We start from the raw sequence: 13,937 nt of genomic DNA, 5'->3' as shown, positions 1-13,937 counted from the left end.
CAGGCTGGTTGTTAGGCTGAAGGCTGGGCCGGTGTTGGCTAGTCTGTTGTTTTGGCTGAAGGCTAGGCTGGTGGTGGCCTCAGCATGTATTCTAGTGGTATTGTTGGTGCAGGGCGTGACAGTGATGCAGGGAGAGGGAGAGGGAGAGAAAGAGACAGAGAGATAGAGAGAGAGAGACAGAGATTTGGAGGGAGAAAGAGAGGTAGGCAGGCAGGCAGGCAGGCAGGCAGGCAGGCAGGCAGGCAGGCAGGCAGGCAGGCAGGCACAGTTGAAGTCGGAAGTTTACATTCACTTATGTTGGAATCATTAAAACAAGTTTATCAAACACTCCACAAATTTCTTGTTAACAAACTATAGTTTTGTCAAGACAGTTAGGACATCTACTTTGCATGACACATGTCATTTTTACAACAATTTTTGACAGACTGTTTGACAGACTGATTATTTCACTTATAATTCTCTGTATCACAACTCCAGTGGGTCAGAAGTTTACGTACAGTAAATTGACTGTGATTTTAAACAGCTTGGAAAATTCCAGCAAAATGATGTTATGGCTTTAGAAGCTTCTGATAGACTAATTAACATCATTTGAATCAATTGGAAGTGTACCTGTGGATGTATTTTAAGGCCTGCCTTCAAACTCAGTGCCTCTTTGCTTGACATCATGGGAAAATCAAAAGAAATCAGCCAAGACCTCAGAAAAAAAAACTGTAGATGTCCACAAGTCTGGATCATCCTTGGAGCAATTTCCAAATGCCTGAAGGTACCATGTTCATCTGTACAAACAATAGTATGCAAGTGTAAACAGCATGGGACCATGCAGCCGCCACACTGCTCAGGAAGGAGACGCGTTCTGTCTACTAGAGATGAACGTACTTTGATTTGCACTTTTCGCACCAATCCCAGAACAACAGCAAAGGACCTTGTGAAGATGCTGGAGGAAACAGGTACAAAAGTATCTATATCCACAGTAAAACGAGTCCTATATCTACATAACCTGAAAGGCCATGAAAAGCCAGACTACAGTTTGCAATTGCACATGGGGACAAAGATCATACTTTTTGGAGAAATGTCCTCTGGTCTGATGGGACAAAAATCCAACTGTTTGGCATAATGACAATCGTTATGTTTGGAGGAAAAAGGGGGAGGCTTGCAAGCCGAAGAACACCATCCCAACCGTGAAGCACGGGGGTGGCAGCATTATGTTGTGGGGCTGCTTTGCTGCAGGAGGGGCGGGTGCACTTCACAAAATAGATGGCTACATGAGGGAGGAAAATTATGTGAATATTGAAGCATATTGAAGCAACATCTCAAGACATCAGTCAGGAAGTTAAAGCTTGGTTGCAAATGGGTCTTCCAAATGAACAATGACCCCAAGCATACTTCCAAAGTTGTGGCGAAATGGCTTAAGGACAACAAAGTCAAGGTATTGGAGTGGCCATCACAAAGCCCTGACCTCATTCCCATAGAAAATGTGTGGGCAGAACTGAAAAAGCTTGTGTGCGCAAGGAGGCCTACAAACCTGACTCAGTCACACCAGCTCTGTCAGAAGGAACTTATTGTGGGAAGCTTGTGGAAGGCTACCCGAAACGTTTGACCCAAGTTAAACAATTTAAAGGCAATGCTACCAAATACTAATTGAGTGTATGTAAACTTCTGACCCACTGGGAATGTGATGAAAGAAGTAAAAGCTGAAATAAATAATTCTCTCTACTATTATTCTGACATTTCACATTCTTAAAATAAAGGTTGTGATCCTAACCGACCTAAGACAGGGAATTTTTACTAGGATTAAATTTAAGGAATTATGAAATACTGAGTTTAAATGTATTTGGCTAAGGTGTATGTAAACTTCTGACTTCAACTGTAGGTTTGTAGATAGGAAGGGAGAGTAGGTGTGTTCCGAACAGTGCGAGGACAGACATAAACACACCCTACCTTACCGACGCCACCACACACACTCATACTCACACAGAGGGAGAGAGAGGAGTAGTTATAGTTCTCACTCAGAGTTATATCCAGACCAGACCACCGGAGATATCACTGCTTCTCCTATACCTGGCCCATCCTGTATCACTCACCTGCCAGAGGTAAGATTCATACAGCATGGTAGTTATTTCATCAATGACAGTGTTATTCTTTCACTACTGTTAAATCAGTCTGTTTTCATGTTGAGATTGATAAGGTTGATATATTGCTCTTTCAGTCAGTGTTGTTACAGGTATTGTCGACTGTAAAGTTCATTCTCTGTGAACTGGTACATAAAGCTTTCTTTGTGATTTCACCAGGGAGTTGAAAGTATGTTATGAGGTAGTTCTATGTACTTAGTAAGGCGTACACACTGACCATTGTCTGATAATAACAGTGCTTAATAGATGTGGAACCAGTTTTTCCATCAGCAGTAGGCCATGGGTTAGGGTTATGAGGGGCTAGGAGAGATTGGGAAGGGTTAGGAGGGGTTATGAAGGGTTAGGAGAGATTAGGAGAGTTTAGGAATGCTCAGGAGGGGTTAGGAAGGGTTAGGAGGGGTTATGAAGGGTTAGGAGAGGTTAGGAATCGTTAGGATTGCTTAGGAAGGGTTAGGAAGGGTTAGGAGAGGTTATGAAGGTTTAGTGGGGGTTAGGAAGGGTTGGGATGGGTTAGGAGGGGTTTGGAAGGGTTAGGAGGGGATAGGAGGGGTTAGGAGGGGTTTAGGAAGGCCTAGGATAGGTTGGGAAGGGTTATGATGGGTTAGGAAGAGTTAGGAGGGGTTAGGAGAGATTGGGAAGAGTTAGGAGGGGTTAGGAAGGGTTAGGAGAGGTTGGGAACGGTTAGGAGAGGTAAGAAATGGTCAGGAGGGGTTAGGAAGAGTTAGGAAGGGTTAGGAGGGGATAGGAGAGATTAGGAAGGGTTAGGAGGGGTTAGGAGAGATTAGGAGGGGTTAGGAGAGGTTAGGACGGGTTAGGATAGGTACGAAATGGTCAGGAGGGGTTAGGAAGGGTTAGGAGGGGTTAGGAGAGATTGGGAAGGGTTAGGAGAGGTTAGGAATGGTCTGGAGGGGTTAGGAAGGGTTTGGAGGGGTTAGGAATCGTTAGGATTGGTTAGAAAGTGTTAGGAGAGGTTAGGAGGGGTTGGGAATGGTTAGGGGGTTAAAAGGGGTTAGGAAGGATTTGGAGGGGTTAAGAAGGGTTAGTAGAGGTTAGGAATGGTTATGAAGGGGTAGGAAGGGTTTGGAGGGGTTAGGAGGGGTTAATAAGAGCTAGAATAAGTTTGGAAGGGTTTAGAGGGGTTAGGTGGTATTTAGGAAGGGTTTGTGAGGGTCAGTAGGGGTTAGGAAGGGTTAGGATAGGTTAGGAGGGGTTAGGAAGGGGTTAGGGTAGTTTAGGAGGTGTTGGGAAGAGTTTGGAGGGGCTGGGAAGGGTTAGGAGGGGGTAGGACAGGTTAGAAAGGTTTAGGAAGGGTTAGGAGGGTTAGGAGAGGTTAGGAACAGTTAGGACGGGATATGAGGGGTAATGAAGGGTCAGGAGGGGTTAGGAACAGTTGGGAGGGGTTGGGGAGGGGTAGGAAGGGTCAGGAGGGGTTAGGAACAGTTGGGATAGGTTTGGAGGGGTTAGGAAGGGGTTAAAAGAGTTTAGGAGAGGTTATGAGAGTTTAGGAAGAGTTAGTCGGGGCTGGGAAGGGTGAGGAATGGTTAGGAGGGGATAGGAGGGGATAAGATAGGTTAGGAAGGGTTAGGAAGTGTTAGGAGGGGCAATGGGAGGTTGGGATAGGTTAGTAGGGGCTGGGAAGGGTTAGGAGAGGTTAAGAGGTTAGGAACGGTTAGAAGAGGTTAGGACGGGTTAGGAGGGGTTAGGAGGGGTTAGGAGGGGTTTGGAAGGGTTAGGTGGGGTTAGGAGGGGTTAGGAGGGGTTTGGAAGGGTTAGTTGGGGCTAGGATAGGTTAGAAAGGGTCAGTAGGGGTTAGGAAGGGTTGGGATAGGTTAGAAGGGGTTAGCAAGGGGTTAGGAGAATTTAAGATAGGTTAGTAGGGGCTGGGAGGGGTTAGTAGGGGCTGGGAAGGGTTAGGTGGGTATAGGATGGTTTAGGAAGGGTTAGGAGGGGTTAAGAGGGGTTATGAAGGGTTAGGTGGGTATAGGACAGGTTAGGAGGGTTTAGGAAGGGTAGGAGGGGTTAGGATGGGTTAGGAAGTGTTAGGAGGGTTTAGGAAGGGTTAGGAGGTGATAGAAGGGTTAGGAGGGGTTAGGAAGGGTTAGGAGGGGTTAGGAAGGGTTAGGAGGGGTTAGGAAGGGTTAGGAGGGGTTAGGAGGGGTTATGAAGGGTTAGGTGGGTATAGGACAGGTTAGGAGGTGATAGAAGTGTTAGGAGGGTTTAAGAAGGGTTAGGATGGGTTAGGAAGGGTTAGGAGGGGTTAGGAGGGGTTATGAAGGGTTAGGTGGGTATAGGACAGGTTAGGAGGTGATAGAAGTGTTAGGAGGGTTTAGGAAGTGTTAGGAGGGTTTAGGATGGTTTAGGATGGGTTAGGAAGGGTTAGGAGGGGTTAGGAGGGGTTATGAAGGGTTAGGTGGGTATAGGACAGGTTAGGAGGTGATAGAAGTGTTAGGAGGGTTTAAGAAGGGTTAGGATGGGTTAGGAAGTGTTATGAGGGTATAGGAAGGTTTAGGAGGGTTTCGGATGGCTTAGGAGGTGATAGAAGGGTTAGGAGGTGATAGAAGGGTAAGGAGGGGTTAGGATGGGTTAGGAAGTGTTAGGTGGGTACAGGACTGGTTAGGAGGTGATAGAAGGGTTAGGAGGTTTTCGGATGGGTTAGGAGGTGATAGATGGGTTAGGAGGGTATAGGACAGGTTAGGAGGTGATAGAAGGGTTGGGAGGGCTTAGGATGGGTTAGGACGTGTTAGGTGGGTATAGGACAGGTTAGGAGGTGATAGAAGGGTTAGGAGGGTTTAGAATGGGTTAGGAGGTGATAGATGGGTTAGGAGGTTTTAGGACAGGTTAGGAGGTGATAGAAGGGTTAGGAGGGTTTAGAATGGGTTAGGAGGTGATAGATGGGTTAGGAGGGTTTAGGACAGGTTAGGAGGTGATAGAAGGGTTAGGAGAGGTTTGGAAGGGTTAGGAGGGGTTAGGAGGGGTTTGGAAGGGTTATGTGGGGTTAGGAGGGGTTAGGAGGGGTTTGGAAGGGTTAGTTGGGGCTAGGATAGGTTAGAAAGGGTCAGTAGGGGTTAGGAAGGGTTGGGATAGGTTAGGAGGGGTTAGCAAGGGGTTTTAAGATAGGTTAGTAGGGGCTGGGAGGGGTTAGTAGGGGCTGGGAAGGGTTAGGTGGGTATAGGATGGGTTAGGAGGGGTTAGGAAGGGTTAGGAGGGTTTAGGAAGGGTTAGGAGGGGTTAAGAGGGGTTAGGAAGGGTTAGGAGGGTTTAGGAAGGGTTAGGAGGTGATAGGAAGGTTTAGGATGGGTTAGGAAGGGTTAGGAGGGGTTAGGAGGGGTTAGGAGGGGTTAGATGGGTTAGGAGGGGTTAGGAGGGGTTAGGAGGGGTTAGGAGGTGATAGATGGGTTAGGAGCGTTTAGAATGGGTTAGGAGGTGATAGATGGGTTAGGAGGGTTTAGGACAGGTTAGGAGGTGATAGAAGGGTTAGGAGGGGTTAGGAGGTGATAGATGGGTTAGGAGGGTATAGGACAGGTTAGGAGGTGATAGAAGGGTTAGGAGGGGTTAGGAGGGGTTAGTGTCGTGACGTTGTATTAGTTAATGTGACGACTGTTGTTCATCAAATGATTAAAGTTTCTAGTTGCGTGATTAACTGAATCAAGCAATTATTAACTCATTACCCTGGGGCACCATGTGAAAACTAGTTTTTATTGAGTTTCTATTTCCCAAATTAACTCAAAGAATATCAGAATATTGATTTTACAACAGCCGCTAATTAACCAGTTGCCTCTACCAATCTCGTTCTGAACGTCGTATAGCCCGTGAATCTGCACGGACTTGGGTCTCACCAATTAATTTGTACCAAACCAATCTTAGTTGAATATTTATTTACTAAAACGCTAAAATGATGATAAAAGATAGGAGGTTAGACAAAACACATTATAGGCTATTGATTCGAACTTAGTATAACGGGCCAACACACTATAGCGGTTGAATTCACCAATTTGTAAGTCGCTCTGGATAAGAGCGTCTGCTAAATGACTTAAATGTAAATGTAAATGTTACTCACAATGAAGATTTCAAAAGAGAGAGAAAAAGAGAAAGTACACAAGAGAAATATACATTTGGGTGAATTTGTCAGCTATTTTATTCTAACCCTAGCCTTGCCCCAAACTGCCGCTCTTCTGGGTCCGAATATAATAATGTAATTACATGGGGATGATCTCTGAGGATTCTCTGCGTAAGCCTTCAGCTGACGCACTACTCCGGCGCACCTCCCTGATCGTCCTCCTGCTGTCAGTGTCCTTTTGCGCTTAGGAGTCTGTTCCCTCACCCTTTGCTCTGGAAGGGGTCTTCTGAGGACAGACAGCTCTGTGGCTCATAGCTCACAGCATAGGAATGAAACCCTTTAGATACCACGATTCGATGGGAGATGGAGGCTAGGTGGTTCGACTTGAATTCACCCGCTTAGACACAGCTACTCATCCGTAGCTTGGGTAGAAAAGGATTTCTTTGTCTCCAAACTTGCGTTGCGTTCTGGGTTTGTTGACTTTTTAGACCTTGCTGCAGCTGGGGTCACGTAGTCTTCCTGTAAATTCTACACTCACAGGTTTTATACCCTTGGGTCAGAAGTGGGCGGAACCGCCTTTAGGGCAATTCTCTGGGCGTACCAAGTTAATGAGGCAAGGTCTAGATTTTATTCAAATCCAATTTTAGACAACTAACTTAACGTTTCATCTTCCCCAAAACATTCTCTTTGATTTGGATATTTTCCGTACAATGTACAATGTATGAACATCAAACATCTACTAGGAAAACTCTTCACGTTACACTGTTTTCGTAATAACGTTATCTATTAACCTTTAATAACAAAACAACAAAACATAATAACAAAACATTTTCATATTCCATCTATCATCATGACCACCATTGTGGCTGACGGAAACCATTGTTCCAAAGTCCCTTTATTTCATGTTTAATGTTCTGATGCTGGTTCTCCATAGTAGCAGGACATAGGAATGTTTTTATTCATTAATTTTTTTTATTTCACCTTTATTTAACCAGGTAGGCTAGTTGAGAACAAGTTCTCATTTGCAACTGCGACCTGGCCAAGATAAAGCTTAGCAGTGTGAACAGACAACACAGAGTTACACATGGAGTAAACAATAAACAAGTCAATAACACAGTACAAAAAAAAGGGGAGTCTATATACATTGTGTGCAAAAGGCATGAGGAGGTAGGCGAATAATTACAATTTTGCAGATTAGCACTGGAGTGATAAATGATCAGATGGTCATGTACAGGTAGAGATACTGGTGTGCAAAAGAGCAGAAAAGTAAATAAATAAAAACAGTGTGGGGATGAGGTAGGTGAAAATGGGTGGGCTATTTACCAATAGACTATGTACAGCTGCAGCGATCGGTTAGCTGCTCAGATAGCACATGTTTGAAGTTGGTGAGGGAGATAAAAGTCTCCAACTTCAGGGATTTTGCAGTCGTTCCAGTCACAGGCAGCAGAGTACTGGAACGAAAGGCGGCCAAATGAGGTGTTGGCTTTAGGGATGATCAGTGAGATACACCTGCTGGAGCGCGTGCTACGGTTGGGTGTTGCCATCGTGACCAGTGAACTGAGATAAGGCAGAGCTTTACCTAGCATGGACTTGTAGATGACCTGGAGCCAGTGGGTCTGGCGAAGAATATGTAGCGAGGGCCAGAATGTTGTCTGTGGCCTGAGATTTACCAGGGACGTGAGGGCTCATAAAACCCCCACATCTTCAGACCCCAAGATCTCTCCTCCTCTGTTGGGGTTGAGAGATAATCAGTAGGGTTGTGGTCTCCTGTAACATGACCAGATCAGGACAGTCATGACAGTAAGGAAGGGTTTGGAGGGGTTCGGAGAGTTTAGGAAGGATTAGGAGGTGTTAGGAAGGGAAGGGTTTGGAGGGGTTTTGAAGGGTTATGATGGGTTTTGAAGGGTTAGGAAGGGTTTGGAGTGGTTAGGGAGGGTTAGGAACGGTTATGATGGGTTAGGAAGGGTTATGAAGGGTTATGAATGGTTAGGAAGGGTTAGGAGGGTTTAGGAAAGGTTCGGAAGGTTTAGTGCATATGAAGGATTATGATTAGGAAGGGTTAGGGATAGGAACTGTATGGGTATAGGAAGGGTTAGGATGATTTTGGAAAGGTTGTTGAAGTGAGAGCTCCATCAGTGCTATTTTAACAAGGCTGATCATGACTTTTAAGTACTGCAGTTTTTACTTCTCATGTGAAACTCAACTATTGGTGGGTGGAGGTTAGTTAATGGACTTGTTCACAATCTTTGTCTGAGGAGAACCTAGAAGCCTGGTAGGACAAGCTGTAGTCATCAGTTGAACTAGCAGTTGGAATTGAACAAAGTCACCTTATGCCAGATATTTCTACTGGTTCCATCACATAGGACCACTAAGCTAGTGCTGCAGTATATTGGGATCATTTTGATACAGTCAACAAACATATAAACAGCACCCTTTTATGTACTGAAGGAGTTGTCCTCCATATGCCAGTCTGCCAGCAGAACCGTGTTGACTCAGTCACTTCTAATCACTTCTAGTCACTTCCAGAAGCCTGTAGTAGTTAGGTAGTGGTTAATAATTATAGGACAGTAGTAAACTAATTAGTTCAGGGTAGATTAATCATACCACATTTTTGGGGGGGAATGTTGACCTTTAGTTGACATGATGATGATGAGTCATGGGATCAGTGTGTATGCTGGATAAACCGTGCATTACAATTTCACCTGACTCCACCTTACCCGACTCCACATTTAGTAGTAGTAACGATGATAGGTGACAGGCATCCTGGTTTGGCCTTCAGAACCACTGGGGCGTTGCCAGTGAAATCACTGTTAGCACTAACCCTATTGTTGAAGTTGACGTGAATACTGCAGTGACATTCATGTTTGTTTTAAATGAGTCAGGCCTTAATCTGAGATTAGGTTTCCGTCCCAAAATGGCACACTACTCCCTACGTAATGAACTGCTATTGGCCAGGGCCCAAAGAGGTTTGGTGTTTGAGGGCCCGATAGATCATTATGTAGGGAGTAGGATGCCATTTGGGACACATTCCTGGTACCATGACTGAGCAGGTTTTAATAAGGGCTGGGGATAGTTAGCTTGAGATTTTTTCAGGCAGCCGGTTCATATCCTGTTTGAGGTCGCCAAGCTCCACTCACCACACACTCCCTGTCCTCACTACACCTTGGACCTGTCAGCTGCTCAGCAACACTCACTCCTGTTTCTAAAAAGAGAAGGTTGTAATAGTACTCTTAAATTGTATATAGTATGACTTCCTCTATCTAAATATTGGTATATAGTAAGTATGGCTTCCTCTATCTAACTATCTGTATATAGTAAGTATGACTTCCTCTATCTAACTATCTCTATATAGTATGACTTCCTCTATCTAACTATCTGTATATAGTATGACTTCCTCTATCTAACTATCTGTATATAGTAAGTATGACTTCCTCTATCTAACTATCTGTAAATAGTATGACGTCCTCTATCTAACTATCTGTATATATTAAGTATGACTTCCTCTATCTAACTATCTGTATAAAGTAAGTATGACTTCCTCTATGTAACTATCTGTATATAGTAAGTATGACTTCCCCTATCTAACTATCTGTATATAGCATGACTTCCTCTATCTAACTATCTGTATATAGTAAGTATGACTTCCTCTATCGAACTATCTGTATATAGTAAGTATGACTTCCCCTATCTAACTATCTGTATATAGTATGACTTCCTCTATCTAACTATCTGTATATAGTAAGCATGGCTTCCTCTATCTAACTATCTGTAAATAGTATGACGTCCTCTATCTAACTATCTGTATATATTAAGTATGACTTCCTCTATCTAACTATCTGTATATAGTATGACTTCCTCTATCTAACTATCTGTATATAGTAAGTATGACTTCCCCTATCTAACTATCTCTATATAGTATGACTTCCTCTATCTAACTATCTGTATATAGTAAGTATGACTTCCTCTATGTAACTATCTGTATATAGTAAGTATGACTTCCTCTATCTAACTATCTGTATATAGTAAGTATGACTTCATCTATCTAACTATCTGTATATAGTAAGTATGACTTCCTCTATCTAACTATCTGTATATAGTATGACTTCCTCTATCTAACTATCTGTATATAGTAAGTATGACTTCCTCTATCTAACTCTCTGTATATAGTAAGTATGACTTCCTCTATGTAACTATCTGTATATAGTAAGTATGACTTCCCCTATCTAACTATCTGTATATAGTATGACTTCCTCTATCTAACTATTTGTATATAGTAAGTATGACTTCCTCTATCTAACTATCTGTATATAGTAAGTATGACTTCCTCTATCTAACTATCTGTATATAGTAAGTATGACTTCCCCTATCTAACTATCTGTATATAGTATGACTTCCTCTATCTAACTATCTGTACATAGTAGGTATGACTTCCTCTATCTAACTATCTGTATATAGTAAGTATGACTTCCTCTATTTAACTATCTGTATATAGTAAGTTTGACTTCCTCTATCTAACTATCTGTATATAGTATGACTTCCTCTATCTAACTATCTGTATATAGTAAGTATGACTTACTCTATTTAACCATCTGTATATAGTAAGTATGACCACTGAATGAATTCAGTAACTAGGCTTTCTCTATCTTGATATAAAGCGGTCATGTAGCTGTGTTCTCATAAATCAAAGCTCACCCATAGTTCTCTGCTTTGGTTTTGCCTTTGCGTTCTCATACAGTACAGCAAGCTGTATTCTTACAGTCAGTGACATTTTATAGTCCTTCCGTGACACTAATGTGATAGTGATATGTCGTAGTGTTTGCTCAGTGACACCCTGTGTGTTTGTCTGGCAGTGCTGATATCTGTCCGAAGGGGCAATTCCCCTGATTGCGGAAGTTGTTTGTTGCCATAGTGGCTAGTTTACGCCAAGTTGACAGGCCTGTCTGTTCTTAGACCACCTGTTCTCCAGAACAGTCATGAGATTCCCTGCTTTTATAATAGGCACTTTACTGCAGAATATCTACTGTATATTGCCTTTAACCTTAAAAGTACCGACTGGGGTTATTTTGACCCCAGAGGCATATTTTTGTTCTCAGCCCAGAGGTGGTTTATTCAATTCTTCATTCAACTTGTTCTTACCAAATCTAAATCATTGAGTCTTTCTGTATATGGACATAAAATGTGTTTTGACCCCACCCCAAAACATCTAACTCCACCTACAGTCCTACAGCAGATAGGATCTTTATTTGAATATAGGTTTCCATGGAAACATAATGACAAGTTATCCATACCAGCAGAGGATGGACAGGGACCTGTATCAGTGAGTTTGACCAGATAGACGTATCATCTGCAGTGATGTAGCACCCCATGTACCTGCCTAAGGTTCTATACAACGTATAGTGCATTCGGAAATATTCAGACCCCTTCAGTTTTTCCCCATTTTGTTATGTTGAAGCCTTATTCAAAAATGGATCAAAAATTTTTTCTCCCCCCTCATCAATCTACAGATAATACCCCATAATGATAAAACAAAAACAGGTTAAAAATAATGAAATATGACATTTACATAAGTATTCAGACCCTTTACTTAGTACTTAGTACTTAGCACCTTTGGCAGCGATTACAGCCTTAAGTCTTATTTGGTATGACGCTACCAGCTTGGCACACCTGTATTTTGGGAGTTTCTCCCATTCTTCTCTGCAGATCCTCTCAATCTCTGTCAAGTTGGACGGGAAGCGTCACGCACAGATATTTTCAGTTCTCTCCAGAGATGTTCGATCGGGTTTAAGCCTGGGCTCTGGCTAGGCCACTCAAGTACATTCAGAGAATTGTCCCAAAGCCAATCCTGCATTGTCTTGGCTATGTGCTTATGGTTGCTGTCCGGTTGGAAGGTGAAAGTTCACCATAGTCTGAGGTCCTGAGCACAGGTTTTCATCAATGGTCTCTCTGTACTTTGCTCCGTTCATCTTTGCCTCGAGCCTGACTAGTCTCCCAGTCCCTGCCGCTGAAAAACATCCCCACAGCATGATGCTACCACCACCATGCTTCACCGTAGGGATGATGCCAGGTTTCCTCCAGACGTGATGCTTGGAATTCAGGCTGAAGAGTTCAATCTTAGTTTCATCAGACCGGAGAATCTTGTTTCTCATGGTCTGAAAGTCCTTTAGGTGCCTTTTGGAAAACTTCAAGCAGGCTGTCAGGTGCTTTTTACTGAGGAGAGGTTTCCGCCTGGCCAGTCTACCGCAAAGGCCTGATTGGTGGAGTGCTTCAAAGATGGTTGTCCTTCTGGAAGTTTCTCCACAGGGAAACTCTGTCAGAGTGACCATCGGGTTCTTGGTCACGTCTCTGACCAAGGCCCTTCTCCCCGATTGCTCAATTTTGCCGGGCGGCCAGTTCTAAGAAGAATCTTAGTGGTTCTAAAAACGTATTCTATTTAAGAATGATGGAGTACACTGTGTTCTTGGTGGGGACCTTAAATGCTGCAGAAATGTTTTGGTTCCCTTCCCCAGATCTGGATCCCGAGTGACGCACAATGGGATTGCCTTGCAGTTCTCCAGCTGTATCCACTGAACACGTGCAAGGTTCAAGGCACGATGGCAGGGGGCACGGGATGGACCGCAGAGTTGAGCACAGATGACCGACCTAGCCCATGTGGAAGGGAGAGGGGCGTGGGGGGGGACCCCATTCTCTAGTACAGCCATTATTGAAGTCTATCAAATGCTTCTCAAAGATGCCCTCTGGTGGTCAAACTAGCACTAACTCGCATTAATGGCAACAGTGGTTGGCACTTAAATAACGTGTCATAGAATTCTGCAGGACCATGCAAGCTGCGCCGCGGTACGCTGCAACTTTAAAAGGAGGAACCACTATACTAAGGAGCTCATATCATAGACAGAAGCCTTCTGCATGGCACACCAATCCGAACTCATCTCCTGGCATGTCCAGCCCATCCATTATCTCAGCCAATCATGGCTAGCGGGAAGGTTCCTGTCTTTTTCCATTGCTAAACCAACTCGGCTCGTAATTATTATTATTGTTTTGTCTCTACAGATGACATACAGTACAAGTTGGTTTTCAAGGCACATGGAAGGTCACATGTTCCTGATTTCTGAAAAAAACAAATTTGGATACAATTATTTACATGCCTAATTATGTTGTTTTATAAGAAAGAATTTGATATTTTTCTGTGATTGTTGCTTTTTCCAATAGTTTCTTCTTGGGGTTAAAATGACCCCAGGTGGTTATCGATGTACACAGTAAAACAATATCTATTTGTTTCAACTAACTTTTAGTTCCACAGACTTTTTTGGTTTACTCAACTTTTTGGTCAAAGTGTCACCTGAACTTAACATTTTTAGTTGGCCCAAACATGTCCAACATGAGAAAACATAGATAAAAATTCTATCAATTTTAAAATGATCTGTTTGCTCAAATTTTCTAGTATGTTCATTCAACTAGAAATTATTATTGTTGTGTATAACCAGTTGCACAGCTTTTATTTTTGTTAAGATGTCCAAAAATACATTTTTCATTGAATAAACATGAGACAGGTTGAGCAAACACATCATTTTAAATTGATTGAACGTTTTCTCAAGTTGGAGAAAAATTGGGGTCAACAATTTTTGGGGGGGTTCAGTTTAACACTTAGTCTGAAAAGTAAACAAAAAGAAGCCGTGGAACCAGTTACTTAATAATAATTAGTTGAAACAACTACATTTGTGGGTGTTTATTTTTTATTTTTTAGTGTATGTCAA

The 13,937-nt window shown here is 43.0% G+C and overlaps 1 protein-coding gene across 2 annotated transcripts in view; it reads left to right on the top strand.

The window, feature by feature from the left end:
- Nucleotides 1-1,972: 1,972 nt before the first annotated feature.
- The window catches only part of vill (villin-like), an 82,067-nt gene continuing 70,102 nt past the window's right edge, over nt 1,973-13,937 (top strand). Inside the window, exon 1 of one of the 2 annotated variants that reach the window (XM_064941129.1) lies at nt 1,973-2,090. The gene's annotated coding sequence lies outside the window, so the exon portion shown is untranslated. Of the gene's footprint in view, nt 2,091-9,339; nt 9,402-13,937 lie in introns of those variants that run through there. The other variant, XM_064941130.1, reaches the window with a different exon arrangement.

The sequence above is a fragment of the Oncorhynchus masou genome, chromosome 28 (assembly GCF_036934945.1).
Source record: "Oncorhynchus masou masou isolate Uvic2021 chromosome 28, UVic_Omas_1.1, whole genome shotgun sequence".
NCBI lineage: Eukaryota > Metazoa > Chordata > Actinopteri > Salmoniformes > Salmonidae > Oncorhynchus > Oncorhynchus masou.
Note: the sequence above shows the minus strand (reverse complement) of the source record. Positions and strands in the feature narration are given on the sequence as shown.